The sequence below is a fragment of the Heterodontus francisci genome, chromosome 31, assembly GCF_036365525.1.
Source record: "Heterodontus francisci isolate sHetFra1 chromosome 31, sHetFra1.hap1, whole genome shotgun sequence".
NCBI classification, from domain to species: domain Eukaryota; kingdom Metazoa; phylum Chordata; class Chondrichthyes; order Heterodontiformes; family Heterodontidae; genus Heterodontus; species Heterodontus francisci.
The window spans coordinates 6,255,023-6,269,493 of record NC_090401.1 but is presented as its reverse complement, the minus strand read 5'-3'; the positions used below and the strand labels follow the sequence as shown (position 1 = coordinate 6,269,493).

Here is a 14,471-nt window from a genome sequence, read left to right as displayed (position 1 = left end):
CTTCATCTTCAATTGTTAATTGATCATTTGTTTGATAACGATCCTATGAACCACCTTGGGACATTTCACAAAGTAAGAGGTGCTATATAAACACAAGTTGTTGTAGTCTTTGATAAACATCACCTTTAAATTAGCCAGCCAGCTCTCTGACAGAGCTCTTCACTTAGTTTCACTTCCATACACTTTAGTAATTATTTATCCACCTCCCTTTTAAACACGATTCTGGATTCTGTTTCTCACACTGTGTCTTGCCGGTAGTAGTTTTTCCTGATTTACTTCAGCAAAACCCCATAACTTTGAACATCTTGATTCAATCTCCTTTTAATTTTCTATTCAATAATAGTTGCTCTGTTCCTGTAGCCTCTCCTCAGAACTGAAGGCTCCTCTTAGTCAGTCCCTCCTGCACCCTTAGGGCTGAATTTAGTGACAGTGGGCCCAGAAATGGGCACCATTCCTGTTTGTCACAGGGGCGGCTGTCCCACCACAGTGGCTGGCCATTTTGTATACAGGAGGCATGCAGCAGGGTGGGAGGTGAGAAGCCAAATACAGTGTCAGATAACACCAAAGCAGGCGCTGGCGCCATATTTAAAGGTCTGCCAGCCCTGCATTCACTCCTGCTATTTTGAAAGAGCACCTTCCTGAGTGCCCTCTGCCATCCCAAGACCCATTCTGCTGCCTCTGCTGCCTGAAAGGTAACGAGCTGAACCCAAGCCTGCAGCAACCATGGCTGAAGGAAAGCACCAGGTGGCCCCATGGTTTAGTGATGTCTACCTCCAGATTCTCATTCAGGCTGCGAGGGAAAAGCGGGAGGTCCGCTTCCTCAGCAATGACAATAGGAGGTCTTCCCACCTGATCAAGGAAGCCTGGATGGAGATTGCTGAGGTGGTCAGCAGCATGGGGTCACCCCTCCCCCCAGACATGGGTACAGTGCAGGAAATAGGTCAACGACCTCCTTTGTTCTGCCAAGGTGAATGCTCCACATCTCTCTCCTTTTTAGGGATTGCAAGTGGCTACACAGGAGGAAGCAGGATTGGGGAGGGAGGCACCACAGAAGTGCTGGCAAGCTGGGTTAAGCATCACATCATCCTGACAGATGTATGGCTGAATCTCAGCCACAGGCCACCCTCTTTCACAGTTCACCCTCATTAACTCCCCTGAGAGCTGACAGAGGATGAACTATATGTGACAGCCAGTAGGAGGACGAGGGCTGACACGAGCAGAACTGTCATGTTGATCTCTCTGCGAAGTGTGACTACCCCCCTTTTTTCACTTAAAGAACAAAAGGGCCCATAACAACAGGGAGATATTGCGGACTGGCAGTGGCATCCCAGATACATGGCTGAGGAAGAGCCATTTGAACCAGCAGGGACCCAGGGCGGCCGCTCAACAGCGGATGATGAGACTGGGGTCTCTGTGCGAGAGAGTGAGGATTGTCTTCTATAGGCATATAGAACAAAGAACAGTACTGCACAGGAACAGACCATTCGGCCCTCCAAGCCTGCGCCGATCTTGATGCCTGCCAAAACTAAAACCTTCTGCACTTCCGTTGTCCATATCCCTCTATTCCCATCCTATTCATGTATTTTGTCAAGATGCCTCTTAAACGTCTCTATGGTACCTGCTTCCACCACCTCCCCCGGCAACAAGTTCCAGGCGCTCACCACCCTCTGTGTAAAGAACTTGCCTCGCTCATCCCCTCTAAACGCGGCACAGTTGCGCAGTGGTTAGCACCGCAGCCTCACAGCTCCGGAGACCCGGGTTCAATTCAGGGTACTGCCTGTGTGGAGTTTGCAAGTTCTCCCTGTGTCTGCGTGGGTTTCCTCTGGGTGCTCCGGTTTCCTCCCACAAGCCAAAAGACTTGCAGGTTGATAGGTAAATTGGCCATTAGCAATTGCCCTTAATATAGGTAGGTGGTAGGGAAATATAGGGACAGGGTGGGGATGTGGTAGGAATATGAAATTAGTGTAGGATTAGTATAAATGGGTGGTTGATGGTCGGCACAGACTCGGTGGGCCGAAGGGCCTGGTTCAGTGCTGTATCTCTAAACTAAACTAAACTTTGCCCTTCTCACCTTAAACCTAGTCCCCGAGTAACTGACTCTTCCACCCTGGGAAAAAGCTTCTGACTATCCACTCTGTCCATGCTGCTTATAACTTTGTAAACCTCTATCATGTCACCCCTCCACCTCCATCGTTCCAGTGAAAACAATCTGAGTTTATCCAACCTCTCCTCATAGCTAATGCCCTCCAGACCAGGCAACATCCTGGTAAACCTCTTCTGTACCCTCTCCAAAGCCTCCACGTCCTTCTGGTAGTGTGGTGACCAGAATTGCTCGCAATATTCTAAGTGTGGCCTAACTAAAGTTCTGTACAGCTGCAGCATGACTTGCCTATTTTTATACTCTATGCCCCGACCGATGAAGGCAAGAATGCCGTATGCCTTCTTGACGACCTTATCCACCTGCGTTGCCACTTTCAGTGACCTGTGGACCTGTACGCCCAGATCTCTCTGCCTGTCAATACTCCTAAGGGTTCTGCCATTTACTGTATACCTCTCACCTGCATTAGACCTTCCAAAATGCATTACCTCACATTTGTCCGAATTAAACTCCATCTGCCATTTCTCCGCCCAAGTCTCCAAACGATCTATATCCTGCTGTTTCCTCTGACAATCCTCATCACTGTCCGCAACTCCACCAACCTTTGTGTCGTCAGCAAACTTACTAATCAGACCAGCTACATTTTCCTCCAAATCATTTATATATACTACAAACAGCAAAGGTTCCAGCACTGATCCCTGCGACACACCACTAGTCACATTGAGTTCACTTCTGGAGACTCACATCACACATGGTTGGCATGACGAGGTTAGCACAACCTAACCCTCACGTTTGTGTTCTTTATACAGGTCGCAGGAGACTCCAGTGGAAGGGGGACATAATTCCATCTCTGAGGAGGATCCACGGTCAGAGGATGCATTGTCACATTGCTGTCCTGCACCATCGCAGATATTTTCACCTCGGTGTGTTTCCACTTGGCTGTAGAATCAGGCTCACCAGCTGGTGACAGCACCGCACACGCACTCGAGTAGCTGGCTGAGGCTGCGACACTCGAGGCCTCTGACAGTTGGAGGACTATAGGTGGCCAGGCCGATGCTGAGCCCTAGGCTGATGATGAGCCCCCAGGACATGCTGGAGTTGCAGAGAGAGGTAAGGCAACATCTGACAGAGATGCCAGAAGCCCTGTGCAGCCTTGAGTGGACGATGGAGAAGTCCATCCATGCCAGGACAGCTGCCATGTCTCAGGCATGTGAGTGCATGGCTTCCTCCATCGAGAGGTTGGTGACCCTCATGGAGAGCAAGATCCCACAGATCCGTGCAGACCTGCACACAATCACCTTGGCCATGAGCTCGACACAGTAGTGACAAGGTGAGAGAAGGACAATGCACTTGGAAGCTTCTCCTTGTCCTTCTCTGGTGAGCAGGGAGGTTCAAGTGAGCCTTGAAAAGGAGGAGGAGAGGCTGTCCTCCACAGCTGGGTACTCCCCTCAGGGCGCTCCCGGTGCAGACAGTGGCTCCTCAGCCCCTCCACCAGTGAGTCCAGCTCCAGCCGCTGCGATGCCTGAGGAGAGTCCTGCACCAGTGCAGGAAACCCTCAGGCAGCCGGGCCCTCCAGGCCTGATCAGCAGCCTGCCTCCAGCACAGCTGCTGGCCATGGGTTCACACCTCTTAGGAGCATTCGTAAACAAATAAAGAAAAGCACCTAGATACACTTAGGGGTTTCACTGGTGTTTGATTTATGACTTGTCATGCTGCAGATAAAGTTCTTTGGATCAAACCATTAACAATCATTGTGTAAAAGTGACTATTCTAGCATGGCTTAATTGTGAGCTGCTGACTTCCCCTTAGTGGAATGTCAACAGAAGCACAGTCCTCATTTAAATATGATCTCCCATGAGCACTGACGTGTGGTTCAGCTGGACGCTAAGCTTGGAATACAAATAGAAAGGAGGCGACAGATCTCATAGAAACCTATAAAATGCTAACAGGATTTGACAGGGTAGATGCAGGAAGGGTGTTCCCGATGGTGGAGGAGTCCAGAACCAGGGGTCATAATCTCAGGATACGGGGTAAACCTTTCAGGACAGAGATGAGGAGAAATTTCTTCTCCCAGAGAGTGGTGAACCTGTGGAATTCGCTACCACAGAAAGCAGTTGACGCCAAAACATTGTATGTTTTCAAGAAGGAGTTAGATATAGCTCTTGGGTCTAAAGGGATCTTAGGGTATGGGGCGAAAGCGGGAACAGGTTACTGAGTTTGATGATCAGCCATGATCATAATGAATGGTGGAGCAGGCTCGAAGGGCCGAGTGGCCTACTCCTGCTCCTATTTTTTCTATATTTCTATGACAGACTGCATGCATTGAGGTCAGTCTTTATTGTTTTCTCTCTGAGAGGCCATCATGGTGGCTGGAAGCAGATACGTATGAGATTGTCTCTTGCCTCCTTGGCCCCTCGCTCAATCTGCCTGGCCTCTGATGCAAGGGGTTCATCACCCAGTGCTGGCTGTTCATCACCCTCCTACACATCCCCATCAGTGGAGGAGCGGCATTCACTGAGGTCATTGTCATGAAAAGCCTCCCCTCTCTGCAGTCTAGATTGTGCAGAGCACAGCAGACCACAATGATACACAAAACCCTTGCTGGGGCATCCTGCAGGGCTCCACCGGATCGACTGAAGCAATGGAATCTCATCTACAGCAGCTCACAGCCTGCTTCATGGTTTTTCTGGTGGAGCCATAACAAGTGTTGTACCTCTCGTCTGCTGCAGTGCAAAGGTTCCTCACAGGCATCAGTAGCCATGTCTTCAGTGGGTAGCCTTTGTCCCTGAGAATCCATCCCTGATGGCGAGCGGGAGTGTGTAGACATCGGGGCTGCCTCCCAGGAAGTGGGTATACACCTGCAGGAAACACTTTGAGCGATCACAGACCAGTTGAACGTTGATGAAGGCTGGTCTATTGGAGCTTTGATTGCCACACACATGCAATCTATTACACTTTGCACCCGGGGAAATCCAACGGTGGCCCCGAATCTGATGGCCCTCTTGGCCTGATTGTCAGGGTCGGTCTGGTAACGCACACAGTCACCAGCCTTCTTGAACAGGGGATTAGTTACCTCCTTGATGCAGTGGTAAGCTGCTGCATGGGAGATTCCACACATGTCCCTGGTGGATTCTTGGAATGATCCAGATGCGTAAAAGTTAAGTGGCACTGTGATTTTCATTATGACGGGCACAGGCTGCCCACCAAATCTCATAGGTCATAACTCATCCAGCAGCATGGCGCATAAGTTGGCGATGGCCTCCCTGGAGAGTCACAGTCTTCACTCTCAATGCCACTTGAACATTTGGAGGTAGCTGAGTCTAGTCCAGTACACTTTCTGGTGTAGGTGGGCCCTTCTTGGTGTGGCCAGCTGCTGTTGCTCTCGTTGTGGAGCTTCATGTGCAGGTGCAGCTGCCTATTGTCCCGCCCTCCATCGGAGGTGCTGCATCATGCCACAGGGTCCAAAAAGGACAGTGCATATGAGACCAATGCCTCCAGAGCGCCGTCCTTGCAAAGGTGAACCTGCCTTGGCAGCCTTCCCTTTGCTCCTTCTCCCGGCAGACTGCCAAATGGCCATCAGTGTCCACCCTTGCTGATAGCCGACCCAGCAGTATGGGCATCCAATACTGCCACCCAAAAGCAAGCCCCATCTTGAAGAACACCCGAGATCTTGCCCACCCAATACTGCCATCGAGACCCTGCCCACCCATGCTAAGCGCACAGCACTGTAGGGTGACAATGGCCTCCGTTCCCCCTCAGCCCCTATCCAGTGCTTGCCATAGCTGCCTACCCATTATGGCACCGAGGCCTCGCATTTGTGCAGCCAGCTTTCAATAGCCAGGGTTCTGAAAGCACATGAGAGCTGCCCGCTGTGCACTTAATCCCAAGCCCCACATTGAATCACATTATAATACATGCAAATGTATTAAAACGACCTGTTGTGCAATTTAAATTACACTCCTGTCATATTGTGGTGGCAACACCGCCTTGGAGCTTTCCCACCTCTGACTATATCCGAAACCAACGTCGCAGGGTTGGATTTCTGGGCAGACTCGTCTGGCACTATTCTCCAACTCCACCCCACGCCCCCCCCGCCCCCCGTATCATTCCTGCTCCAAATGACTGCTTAAATTCAGCCCTAATATTCTTCTTTAACTCAACACCAGACATAACCTTGTGCCCACAGCCTGACCAATAATTTATACTGGTTTACTGTTAGCTCTTGGGGTTTCGTACTCCATGTCCTGATTTTGATTAACAGTTTTATCAACTTGTCTTCCTACTTTGTGTTTTAGTCTCTCTTCCCCACTATTCCTTTTGGAGTGTTACCATTCAGTGGGCATGTCCTCTCCTTATGCTTCCTTCTAAAATACATTATGATATATTTCTCAGCATTAAATACTTCAGTACCACATCCTAAATTTTAGTAAAAAGCCTAGGGCCAATCAAGGATAGTAGTGGGAAGTTGTGTGTGGAATCAGAGGAGATAGGGGAAGCGTTAAATGAATATTTTGCGTCAGTATTTACAGTAGAGAAAGAAAATGTTGTCGAGGAGAATACTGAGATTCAGACTACTAGGCTAGATGGGATTGAGGTTCACAAGGAGGAGGTGTTAGCAATTTTGGAAAGTGTGAAAATAGATAAGTCCCCTGGGCCAGATGGGATTTATCCTAGGATTCTCTGGGAAGCTAGGGAGGAGATTGCAGAGCCTTTGTCCTTGATCTTTATGTTGTCATTGTCGACAGGAATAGTGCCGGAAGAGTGGAGGATAGCAAATGTTGTCCCTTTGTTCAAGAAGGGGAGTAGAGACTGCCCTGGTAATTATAGACCTGTGAGCCTTACTTCGGTTGTGGGTAAAATGTTGGAAAAGGTTATAAGAGACAGGATTTATAATCATCTTGAAAAGAATAAGTTCATTAGCGATAGGCAGCACGATTTTGTGAAGGGTAGGTCGTGCCTCACAAACCTTATTGAGTTTTTCGAGAAGGTGACCAAACAGGTGGATGAGGGTAAAGCAGTGGATGTGGTGTATATGGATTTCAGTAAGGCGTTTGATAAGGTTCCCCACGGTAGGCTATTGCAGAAAATACGGAAGTATGGGGTTGAAGGTGATTTAGAGCTTTGGATCAGAAATTGGCTAGCTGAAAGAAGACAGAGGGTGGTGGTTGATGGCAAATGTTCATCCTGGAGTTTAGTCACTGGTGGTGTACCGCAAGGATCTGTTTTGGGGCCACTGCTGTTTGTCATTTTTATAAATGACCTGGAAGAGGGTGTAGAAGGGTGGGTTAGTAAATTTGCGGATGACACTAAGGTCGGTGGAGTTGTGGATAGTGCCGAAGGATGTTGTAGGGTACAGAGGGACATAGATAGACTGCAGAGCTGGGCTGAGAGATGGCAAATGGAGTTTAATGTGGAAATGTGTGAGGTGATTCACTTTGGAAGGAGTAACAGGAATGCTGGGCCTATGGGAAGATTCTTGGTAGTGTAGATGAACAGAGAGATCTTGGTGTCCAGGTACAAAAATCCCTGAAGGTTGCTACCCAGGTTAATAGGGCTGTTAAGAAGGCATATGGTGTGTTAGCTTTTATTAGTAGGGGGATCGAGTTTCGGAGCCACGAGGTCATGCTGCAGCTGTACAAAACTCTGGTGAGACCGCACCTGGAGTATTGCGTGCAGTTTTGGTCACCGCATTACAGGAAGGATGTGGAAGCTTTGGAAAGGCTGCAGAGGAGATTTACTAGGATGTTGCCTGGTCTGGAGGGAAGGTCTTACGAGGAAAGGCTGAGGGACTTGAGGTTGTTTTCGTTGGAGAGAAGGAGGAGGAGAGGTGACTTAATAGAGACATATAAGATAATCAGAGGGTTAGATAGGGTGGATAGTGAGAGTCTTTTTCCTCGGATGGTGATGGCAAACACGAGGGGACATAGCTTTAAGTTGAGGGGTGATAGATATAGGACAGATGTTAGAGGTAGTTTCTTTACTCAGAGAGTAGTAAGGGCGTGGAACGCCCTGCCTGCAACAGTAGTAGACTCGCCAACTTTAAGGGCATTTAAGTGGTCATTGGATAGACATATGGATGAAAATGGAATAGTGTAGGTCAGATGGTTTCACAGGTCGGCGCAACATCGAGGGCCGAAGGGCCTGTACTGCGCTGTCATGTTCTAATTCTAATTCTAATTCTATGTGGCACCTTATCAAATGCCTTTTGAAAATCAACAAACACATCATACACACCATAACACCATATACATCATATACAACATATCACAGCAATATAGAACAGCAGGAGGCCATTCAGCCTCTCATGCCTGTTCTGTTATTCAATTAGATCATGGTTAATCTGTATCCTAGCTCCACCTACCAGTCGTGATTCCATATCCCTTATTAAACTTCCGCAACAAAAACCTATCAATCTCAGTTGTGACATTTTCAATTGGCCTCAATAGCCTTTTGAGGCGAAGAGTTTCGGATTTTTGCTCGCCTTTGTGTACTGGACCGTGTTCTGATATCACCCTTGAACAACCTAATTTTAATTTTAAGGTAATCATATCCAGTCCCCACTACTTAAAACATTTCACATTTAAAATGGGCAGTTGCGTATATTGGCCAACAAGCGATAACCATGATTCATTTGCATTCAGATCAATTTCAAAGTTGCTGGTTCCAGTGTCTCAAGCACTGCGTTAATTTCGGGAAGAAACTCATTAGCTGATACCGCATTAAGGTGCACTGTAGCAGGAACCGACTTAAGTAGATAGTAAAAGGGTCAAAGGAAGGGTGGGGCCAATTAAAAACCAAAAAAGTCTGCTTATAGAGGGCTGAAGTGCTAAATGACTACCTCGTCTTCACTGGAAAGAGGATGTTGTCAATGTAGCAGTAAAGGAGTGGGGACTAACAATATTGGATAGAAATAAAATAGATATGAGGTACTGAGAAGATTGGCAGCGCTCCGAGGATATTGAGGGAAATAAGGGTGGAAATTGCAGAGGCACTGGCCATAATCTTTCAATCCTCTTTCGATACAGGAGCAGTGCCACATGACTGGAGGATTGGAAATGTTACACTCCTTTTTAAAAAGGGCAGAGAGATAAACCCAGCACCTACAGGTCAGTGTTAGCCTAACTTTGTTGGTGGAGAAACTTATAGAGACAAAAGCTAGAATTTTATCCCGGTAATGGGGGTCTTGGCAGTGGGCCAGAAGGTGGGGTGAGACCCCACCATAGCCCTCTGTTGGACCCCCAGTGGAATTTCATGGCAGCTGCCAATTAACTGTCCGCTATTGGAGACGCTGTCCCTTTAAGGGACAAACTCCCACATCTCGAGCTGCCAGTCAATTGGAGGACGGGTAGCTCTGCAGTACAACAGTTCCATTGGGAACGGTGGCCTCTGCCGGTACTGCAAAAGGCCTGCAGTGGCCAAGATGGAGGAGACCCCGGGACGCAGGTAAGTGGGGTCGGAGTCACCGAACACAGTCAGGCTGGCCCTGGCGAAGGGGTTTCAGGGAGCAGGGGGTGGAGGAGGAGGGTCTTGCTGCTGGGGGCAGACATTGCTGCAAGACCTTGTACCGCCCCCAGATGAGGGGACCCCACTTCCACACTGAGCCCACTAGAAGGCCACCAGGTCTGACCTGGAGGTGTCTCCACACGGTAGCAGACTTGAGGGTCTCAATTGGTCTTGTGTGGGACGGCTGTCCTCAGCCTTCCCGTCCCCAGACAAAATGGCGTGGGGGGGTGGTGGCAGGACGATGTTGGGCATGCTGCCCAATCCTCCTTATGCCATTTTGCATAATCTTCCTGCCTCCATTCCTATCTCCAAGGACAGGATAAAATCCTGGAAGAGGAGTGGGGGCAGGCGGAGTTGTAGCACACGGAAACCTGGAAGTAAGTCAGTCCAACTGTCAGTGGTTATTTAACCCAGCCACTGAATTAACATAATTTCCATGTTTCCTGTCCAATAAACATGAGCGGGCATGGTGACAACCCACATGAGGCGATTTCAACTCCAGTGTTTAGAAGGACATTCCAAGGATGCAATTTGATGGAGTTTGGAGCTGGGATCACAATAGAAGGAATTGGGAGAATGGACTCCAGGTGTTCAAAGGCTGCACCTTGATTTAGTTTAGTTTAGAGATACAGCACAGAAACAGGCCCTTCGGCCCACCGAGTCTGTGCCGACCATCAACCACCCATTTATACTAATCCTACACTAATCCCATATTCCTATCACATCCCCACCTGTCCCTATATATTTCCCTACCACCTACCTATACTAGGGGCAATTTATAATGGCCAATTAACCTATCAACCTGCAAGTCTTTGGCATGTGGGAGGAAACCGGAGCACCCGGAGGAAACCCACGCAGACACAGGGAGAACTTGCAAACTCCGCACAGGCAGTACCCAGAATCGAACCCGGGTCCCTGGAGCTGTGAGGCTGCGGTGCTAACCACTGCGCCACTGTGCCTCCCTGGATATGATCCTTGGGGCGGTGAGGCCCTCGGAGAGATACTGTTCTCTGCTAATGGGAGGTAGAAGTCTGCCAGTGAAACCAAGAAGGCTTGGCTGGAGGGGTCAGCAACAGGCTTGTGCTGTCATGCTCATGGCGCAATGCTCAAAGCAGTTTAATAGCCTAGGCAGGGCAGGAAAGGTGAGTACAGTGGCACATTCACAACATCCGTGTGCACGTGCATTAGCCCAACCCCCTCATTCTGCCTTCTCAAGCCTACTCCAGCACATCTTCCCTGGGAACGGTTAGGAAGAAAGTTGGGTTTTCACCTGGTGACTCACACATCACAGGTGAGCATGAGCAGGTGATGGAGCCAGGGACAGCAGAGGGTATCAGAGGGTGTCAGAGGGAGTCAGAGGGAGTCAGAGGGTATCAGAGGGAGTCAGAGGGTATCAGAGGGAGTCAGAGCGTGTCAGAGGGAGTCAGAGGGTATCAGAGGGAGTCAGAGGGTATCAGAGGGAGTCAGAGCGTGTCAGAGGGTGCACGATGCTCCAAACTCTGCTCAGCTGGACACCTGCATGAAGCATCAAATGTGGTAATAAAATGAGTGCATGAGGCCTTTACCAATGGTTTGTACACTATGAACATCACCCTAAATAGGATGAATGATACCTTAGCCTTGACTGTTCATCACCGCTGATCTGCAGCCAAGTGTTGTTCAGCTAACAGGGAAGAGCAAGTAGGCCATGAGAGGGATAGTGGTGAAAGGGGACATGGAAGTGAGTATGCGGCTCAAAGCATTTCCACCTTTGCACCTGCCCTCAGTCAGTATCCCACATGCTGCCTCGTGTCCCGATAGCAGACTCTGTCTCTGCACAGATACATGTGGACAGTCTTTGGTTGGGCCCTCATGGGCTCCAAACTCCAGAGGATGTCAGTCACGGTCAGCTCAGCAGTCAGAGCAGGAAACAGAGCAGCTTGTCTCTGGTTCTGCTGTGTATAGGAGTATTACACAATGGAAGAGTAAGGATTTGTAATTGCACAAGGGTACGGACATGGGTGTGTTACACAATGTTAGAATGTTAAGTTCTCTTTAATTTAAAGCAACATAAATATTATTTCTTTCTACCACTTCCCCGTGTTGCCCGTTTTTGGCTGCTCAGTGATAAGGCAAGAATTACCCTGAGCGATGGGGGACTGTGAAAGAGAGGTTTGAATTATTTGCAGGAATATTTGTGCTGGTGTCAAGGAACAAAGAACAGTACAGCACAGGAACAGGCCATTCGGCCCTCCAAGCCTGCGCCGATCTTGATGCCTGCCTAAACTAAAACCATCTGCACTTCCGGGGTCCGTATCCCTCTATTCCCATCCTATTCATGTATTTGTCAAGATGCCTCTTAAACGTCTCTATGGTACCTGCTTCCACCACCTCCCCCGGCAACAGGTTCCAGGCACTCACCACCCTCTGTGTAAAGAACTTGCCTCGCTCATCCCCTCTAAACGCGGCACAGTTGCGCAGTGGTTAGCACCGCAGCCTCACAGCTCCGGAGACCCGGGTTCAATTCAGGGTACTGCCTGTGTGGAGTTTGCAAGTTCTCCCTGTGTCTGCGTGGGTTTCCTCTGGGTGCTCCGGTTTCCTCCCACAAGCCAAAAGACTTGCAGGTTGATAGGTAAATTGGCCATTAGCAATTGCCCTTAATATAGGTAGGTGGTAGGGAAATATAGGGACAGGGTGGGGATGTGGTAGGAATATGAAATTAGTGTAGGATTAGTATAAATGGGTGGTTGATGGTCGGCACAGACTCGGTGGGCCGAAGGGCCTGGTTCAGTGCTGTATCTCTAAACTAAACTAAACTTTGCCCTTCTCACCTTAAACCTACGTCCCCCAGTAACTGACTCTTCCACCCTGGGAAAAAGCTTCTGACTATCCACTCTGTCCATGCCGCTTATAACTTTGTAAACCTCTATCATGTCGCCCCTCCACCTCCGTCGTTCCAGTGAAAATAATCCGAGTTTATCCAACCTCTCCTCATAGCTAATGCCCTCCAAACCAGGCAACATCCTGGTAAACCTCTTCTGTACCCTCTCCAAAGCCTCCACGTCCTTCTGGTAGTGTGGTGACCAGAATTACACACAATATTATTATTATTGTGTTATTATATTATTATAGTTAATATATGGGACGAGGGAGCAGTACCTCAGGACATGTGTGATGTCAATATCATCACCCTCTATAAAAACAAAGGTGACCACGGTGACTGCCGTGGAATCTCCCTGCTCAGCATAATGGGGAAAGTCTTTGCTCGAGTCGCTCTAAACAGGCTCCAGAAGCTGGCCGAGCGCGTCTACCCTGAGGCACAGTGTGGCTTTCGTGCAGAGAGATCGACCGTTGACATGCTGTTCTCCCTTCGTCAGATACAGGAGAAATGCCGTGAACAACAGATGCCCCTCTACATTGCTTTCATTGATCTCACCAAAGCCTTTGACCTCGTCAGCAGACGTGGTCTCTTCAGACTACTAGATAAGATTGGATGTCCACCAAAGCTACGAAGTATCATCACCTCATTCCATGACAATATGAAAGGCACAATTCAACATAGTGGAACCTCATCAGACCCCTTTCCTATCCTGAGTGGCGTGAAACAGGGCTGTGTTCTCGCACCCACACTGTTTGGGATTTTTTTCTCCCTGCTGCTCTCACATGCGTTCAAGTCTTCAGAAGAAGGAATTTTCCTTCACACAAGATCAGGGGGCAGGTTATTCAACCTTGCCCGTCTAAGAGCGAAGTCCAAAGTACGGAAAGTCCTCATTTATGGGCGGCACAGTGGCGCAGTGGTTAGCACCGCAGCCTCACAGCTCCAGCGACCCGGGTTCAATTTTGGGTACTGCCTGTGTGGAGTTTGCAAGTTCTCCCTGTGTCTGCGTGGGTTTCCTCCGGGTGCTCCGGTTTCCTCCCACAGCCAAAAGACTTGCAGGTTGACAGGTGAATTGGCCATTATAAATTGTCACTAATATAGGTAGGTGGTAGGGGAATATAGGGACAGGTGAGGATGTGGTAGGAATATGGGATTAGTGTAGGATTAGTATAAATGGGTGGTTAATGGGCGGCACAGACTCGGTGGGCCGAAGGGCCTGTTTCAGTGCTGTATCTCTAAATCATAAAAAAATCAGGGAACTCCTCTTTGCTGACGATGCTGCTTTAACATCTCACACTGAAGAGTGTCTGCAGAGTCTCATCGACAGGTTTGCGGCTGCCTGCAACGAATTTGGCCTAACCATCAGCCTCAAGAAAACGAACATCATGGGACAGGACGTCAGAAATGCTCCATCCATTAATATTGGCGACCACGCTCTGGAAGTGGTTCAAGAGTTCACCTACCTAGGCTCAACTATCACCAGTAACCTGTCTCTCGATGCAGAAATCAACAAGCGCATGTGAAAGGCTTCCACTGCTATGTCCAGACTGGCTAAGAGAGTGTGGGAAAATGGCACACTGACACGAACACAAAAGTCCGAGAGTATCAAGCCTGTGTCCTCAGTACCTTGCTATGTGGCAGCGAGGCCTGGACAACGTATGCCAGCCAAGAGCGACGTCTCAATTCATTCCATCTTCGCTGCCTTCGGAGAATACTTGGCATCAGGTAGCAGGACTATATCTCCAACACAGAAGTCCTTGAAGCGGCCAACATCCCCAGCTTATACACACTACTGAGTCAGCGGCGCTTGAGATGGCTTGGCCATGTGAGCCGCATGGAAGATGGCAGGATCCCCAAAGACACATTGTACAGCGAGCTCGCCACTGGTATCAGACCCACCGGCCGTCCATGTCTCCGTTATAAAGACGTCTGCAAACGCGACATGAAATCGTGTGACATTGATCACAAGTCGTGGGAGTCAGTTGCCAGCATTCGCCAGAGCTGGCGGGCAGC

General features: G+C 49.1%; 1 protein-coding gene and 1 long non-coding RNA gene across 2 annotated transcripts in view; one reads left to right on the top strand and one right to left on the bottom strand.

The window, feature by feature from the left end:
* LOC137346933 (cytosolic 5'-nucleotidase 1A-like) overlaps nt 1-14,471 on the bottom strand; it is a 163,383-nt gene that overhangs the window by 3,987 nt on the left and 144,925 nt on the right. The window lies entirely within an intron of this gene.
* Nucleotides 2,917-14,471, top strand: part of LOC137347061 (uncharacterized) — a 33,938-nt gene continuing 22,383 nt past the window's right edge. The window contains exons 1-2 of the long non-coding RNA XR_010968851.1: nt 2,917-3,208; nt 9,124-9,204. This is a non-coding gene — a long non-coding RNA (uncharacterized lncRNA). The remainder of the gene's footprint in view (nt 3,209-9,123; nt 9,205-14,471) is intronic.